Source organism: Barbatula barbatula, assembly GCF_947034865.1.
Source record: "Barbatula barbatula genome assembly, chromosome: 7".
NCBI lineage: Eukaryota > Metazoa > Chordata > Actinopteri > Cypriniformes > Nemacheilidae > Barbatula > Barbatula barbatula.
In genome coordinates this window covers 2,751,649-2,757,648 of record NC_136770.1, presented here as the reverse complement: position 1 = coordinate 2,757,648, position 6,000 = coordinate 2,751,649, and positions in this window count along the sequence as shown.

Sequence of the window (6,000 nt, the reverse complement as noted above, 5' to 3'; positions counted from 1 at the left end):
GCTTGACAATCTACAGTATAGTTTCTTAGTGTGTCTTTCCGTCTGAGCTACAGCTGCATATGCTGCCTAGTAAAATGACATCTAAACAATCTAAAGCTCTAATTTTAAACACAGAGGCAGAGTCACAGGTGATTAGGCTTTTAAAACATGATTATGTTATTTGTTGTGCATTATATTAAGGTCGCACTGTTTTAGTGGTCTATTAAGCACTCAGTCGTACGCATTTATCCCTGCATTGTTAAAACTACTGTATGTTATCAAAAGTATCTAGTTGTATGTTCTTGTATATTTTTACGGAAACTGATCCTGCTGTAGACCGCAATAAACAGCGTAACAGTGAGAGAGAAAACAGTGTAGAAAACTATTTTAAGAATTGTTAAATTAGTATATTGTTTAAATGAGTGAAGTAAACTACTCTACACTTCAGTGACAATGCAGCTCTGTAGACCAATTTTATGTCCCCATCAATGTCTGACTCAAACTTGCACCAAACAATAAACTTTTTATTATGCAAGAAAACCTTGTGCTTTGGTCATCTGAACCACTTATATAGACTTAGTTTATTTATTTAATGAGTAGATTAGAGATACACATTTTGATAAAGCCTGTAATCATTATCAGTGTAAACTTCATTAATACGTTCGTTGACATAATACAACTTTTTTTCGCCCCCTGTTGACGTAGTATAGAATGTTTTTATATTTAACATTTTGGTTAAAACTGTAGTTGAACACAGAACCACAGCAAACAAATCAAATAAATGTAAAATACTTAATTTATTTGAAATTTAATTAAGGAAAAATTAAATGGTAGTCAAAGGTGCCCCAGAACTGTTTGTGTTAATAAATTCTTCAAAATATATCTTACTTTGTGTTCAACAGAACAAAAACATAAACAATATTTACAATATTAAAATGACATTTATAATACCGGAGGGTGCGTAAATGATGACACATTTTTCATTTTTGAGTGAACTGTCCTATTAAGACACTTTTTTAGTGCAGGTTCGCATTAAGAAGTCTGGATGGGCTGATGCGATTTCTCCAGCTGCGCGGATGGGTGGGAGGTTCTTAGATGTCTGCGCAGATTTGTTGTTGACCCTGCACTGACGAATATTTTCATTTGACAAATTCTGCACTGGGTTTTACAATCTTCAATATTATTGAAATGCAGATGCTGCAGCTTTTTCATTTTTCGCTCATTTCTTCCAACACGCTTTATTAGATCTTTATGATACAAACAGTAAAACACACAAATACAGTCATTAATACAAAACAACAAATAGTAGACAAGAGCAGAGCCAGGGGGAATTTCAAATGAAAACATCAAAGATAGAGCATAACTGAATGGTTTTAGCAGCTTTCTTATTCCTTGAATCATAAATGGATTTGATGTACTGTTCCGTCTCCTTACCAAAAGCAATAAAAGAAGGTTTAGAATGACTAAATTTGGCTTTGTGAATATGATATTTCCCTAAAATGATCAAGAGATTAATTAGGTACATTTCTTTCTTCTTTTTATTTTGGTTATCATGGAAACCAAAGAGTACATTCTTCCAAAACAAAGAAAAATCAGCGATAAGTTTACTCGTAATGTATCGGGACAGGTCTTTCCAGAAAGTGATAGTGTAGGGACATTGCCAGAACAGGTGTATCATTGTTTCTGGACATATTCCACATAGAGAACAGTTAACACATATGTCAAGCTTAAATCTAAGGAGATATTGCTTAGCAGGATAATACCTATGTATAATTTTGAAAGAAACTTCTCTTATTTTATTCGTAAGGAGGTATTTGTAAGGAAGGTTCCAAATATTCCCCCAATTCAGGTTGTCAACAAAATTAGACCAGTAAGGTACAACATTAGGGATGCTAGTTACATCTCTCTGGAATAAAGAGCGAATATTACAATTATTATTCCTCGTTGTAGTTACGAAACATATATTACCAACTGAGGTCAACTTAGGGTCCAAGGCTGGTAGGCAATCTGGTTTTCCAGCCCCTTTTAAGAGAGTTAAAATACCAGAAGGGATGGCATCCATAACGATTGCAAACTCTCTTGGGGTAATTGGAATGCCAAAAGTGTGAAGGAGTTCAGAATAATTCAGTAATGACCCGTTATCATTCAATAATTGGGATACAAGTAAAATATTATTATTGAACCAATTTTTATAAAATAAGGATTTATTCTTGAATTTAATAAGATGATTATTCCAGATGAAGCACCTATGTGGGGAGAAATTATGTTTGTAGATTAATGACCATGCTAAAAGCATTTGTTTATGGAAATTAGATAATATTAAGGGAATTTTTTCTATTTTATAATCACATAAAAGTAAAAACTCTAGCCCCCCAACCTTAGAGAAAATATAATTAGGTATAAAACTCCATGTAGAAGTGGGATTTTTTAGAAAATGTTTTATCCAATTTATTTTAAACGTATTATTAAGGGTTGTAAAATCAAGAAAGTTTAGACCACTCAAAGGTGTTCATAATAACAGACTTTTTCACATAATGCGTCTTGTTTTACCAAATAAAATTGAAAAGATACTTATCAATGGAATCACAGAGCTTTTTGTTGACAAACAGGGGGATAGCTGCATATGTAAGACGAGATAAACCTTCTGCCTTTGTCAACAATACTCGACCTTTCAAGGATAAATCCCTCTGCAGCCATTGATTTAGCTTTTTCTTTGTCTTATCACTAATCAAATTAAAGTTAACAGAGCATCTCTCCTCCTCATTTTTCATTATAGTAATCCCTAGATAAGTGATCTTATCTTTGATTGGTATGCAACAGACCTGGGAGATGTCGCATTCTTTAAGGGAAAAAAGTTCACATTTCTTCAGATTTAAGCAGAGTCCAGAGGCTGCGGAAAATAATTCTATTGTTTTGATAGCGATTGGCACTTGGCTGGCATTCTTTAAAAATAACGTAGTATCATCTGCTAGTTGGGTGAGGATAACTTCTTTTTCTGCAATTGAAATTCCTTTTATAGCACTACTTTTAATGTGAGTGGAAAGAAGTTGAGTACATAAAATGAATAGGTACGGGGAGGCAGGGCAGCCCTGACGGATGCCTCTTTGCAGCTCAAATCTTGGCGAGGTCCCGTTTTTAAGTCTAATAGAGCTATTGCCTTTACAGTACATTGTTCTAACAGCTTTACAAAAGAAATCACCAAAACCAAATTTCTCAATAGTTTGAAATATAAAGTTGTGTTCTACTGTGTCAAAGGCTTTATAGAAGTCCAAAAACAAGATAAAGCTATCATCAGGACATAAAAATGAATAATCAATTATATCTAAGACAAGCCGAATATTGTTCGAGATGTGTCTATTTCTCATGAAACCTGATTGCACTTCATCAATAATAGGGTCTAAAACATTCTTTAATCGTTTCGCAATAATTGAGGCAAAAATTTTGTAGTCAGTATTAAGCAATGAAATGGGACGCCAATTATCTATAAACAGAAGATCCTTTTTAGGTTTGGGGATTAACGTAATTAAGCCTTGTGTCAGCGAAGAAGGTAGAGAACCATTATCAACACTTTCAAATATTACTTCAAGTAGAAAGGGAGCTAAGTCTTGTGTAAAAGCCTGATAAAACTCTGCAGAGAGGCCATCAACTCCAGGAGATTTGTTAGTTTTACAATGACCAATTGCAAATGTAATTTCCTGCAAGGTTATAAGGTCATCGCAGTGTTTCTTATCATCTTGAGAAATTGGAGTGACGAAAAGGGAGTCTAAGAAAGCAGCAGTTGATTGATGGCAATATTTGGATTTGTATAGATTTCTATAGAAGTCCGCACAGAAAACAGCTATACTCTTCGGATTATCAGTTATAGTATTATTAATATTAAGTTGCTGGATTAAATTAGATTTCCCTTGATATCTTTCTAATCTGAAAAAATAGGCCGAGTTCTGCTCCCCTTCTTCAATCCATCTTTTTCTTGACCTTATAAAGGCACCTTTTGCTTTGTTGGAGTAAATCTCATTAAGTTTAAGTTGTTCCGAAATTAAAGTTAGTCGTTCCTCTTCTGCTAAATCTGCAGGGTCCTTTTGGTACAAGGAGATAATTTTAGAAACCACTCTTTCTTCCTCCAATTTACGATTTTTGGATAAGATACTACCATAATTCCTCAAATATTGTCCAGCTTTAAATTTCAAAAGTTCCCAATTGCTACCAAAAGCACCCTCTGACTTTGCCTTATTCCAAAATTTCAATATTAGATTTTTAATGACTGAATTTACCTCAACGTGTTTTAGAAGTGAACTGTTTAGCTTCCAGTAAGCATTTCTGCATCTAGTGGAGGGGGCAGAGTGCAAGGGGATAAAGATGGAGACTGCATTATGATCTGTTAATGGGGTTGTGATGATATTGACTGATATTTTATCAATATTCAAATGATCAGAAACTAACCAATAATCCAATCGTGAACGTCTGGTGGCATTTTTATTACTCCAAGTAAAAGCACTTATGTTAGGATTGTTTAATCTCCAAACATCAATCAAGTTAAAATTTTTGCATAAATAATGTGAGGTTAATATTTACTGCAGTGGAAGCACGTGGAGGCCAACAGTCAATATTGTGATCCAGAATCATGTTAAAATCCCCCCCTATTACTATACCTGAATTTGGAAAATTATTAAGGGCATTTAGTATATGCTTCTCTAAAGTTTCAAGCATTATGTCGTTCTCATGGTTAGAATTATAGCCATATATGTTAATAACTATCAAAGTAGAATTTTCAATGGTTAATACTTGAAAAATAAAATGACCTGATGTATCATTGACAGAAATAAGAATAGTCCCTGGAAAATTATATTTTAGAGTCGCAACACCAGCAGAGTGTTCAGACCCATGAGCCTGCCATAGATCATTTCCCCATTGGGATCTCCATAATCTACCATCGTCCGGAACGGTGTGCGACTCTTGAATGAAACAGAAATCGGATTTGTGCTGCTTGACAAACAAAAATAACGCCTTGCGCTTAACAATATTCCTTATTCCCCTGGCATTGAGAGTAACGATAGATAAAGACGTATTAACAACAACGGATAGAACAATGTAAGAAGTAAAGTCTGGATGAGATTAGAGTTTAACATTACTGTACGGAGCTGCACAGAGTAACTACAATAGAAGGTGCATAGCGAATCTTAGTGAAACAGTAAAAATTAGAAGATACCTAGGTTCTCAGTCGACAACTTAACACATACCAGTTATTAGCGATAAGAAGACATAAAATGTTAGCCTATAGACATTGCACAAAATTGAACAGAATGTAACATTAATTGTCTTGTAAACATATTCAGTTGTGTTATTAAAGTGCTCAACAACCCTTGGAAAAAAAGGAGAACATTAAGGCTATTATAACTTAACTCGGCTTAAGGCACATGTTGACATGTGTGACGTTTACCACTTTCAGTCTGGAAACAGTTCAGTCCCGTTGGCAAAGGCTCGACCTCCCACGAAGTAAGCAATAATGGTATGATCCTAGTCTGTCCTCCCATGTGATTGGCCCCTCCAGTGTCCCACCCCACCTGCGGCTAAAGATTCGGCTCTCCCCGACGGGAGTCGGCTCTTATCGTTTGCTGTAAAGAATCGGATCTTAGATCCGGCTCGATCACGAACGACACACATGTGCACAGGCATCCTCCTGCCTCCAAACTAACCGGTGTTCGCTGCACACAACATCAAGTTCCGTGAGTGTGTTTTAAAAGCATACGGTGAAGCAGACGGTCTCGCCCTACTTCTACATCATATGCCGATCGGTCTGCGCAGCGCCAAATCAAGTCCGAACATTCACGTAAATTCGGAGACTCAACACAAAGCGCGTCATCCACGTCAATTCAATAAATCACATTCAATGATCCGATAAAGCTTCGGCGGAGCAATATAGGAAAAACACCGATCTCTTTATTTATTGTAGGTTGTCTCAATTCAAGCGAGCACAACACGATACGTAACTTGAATCGTGAGAAAGTCCAGGCTAACTGCTAA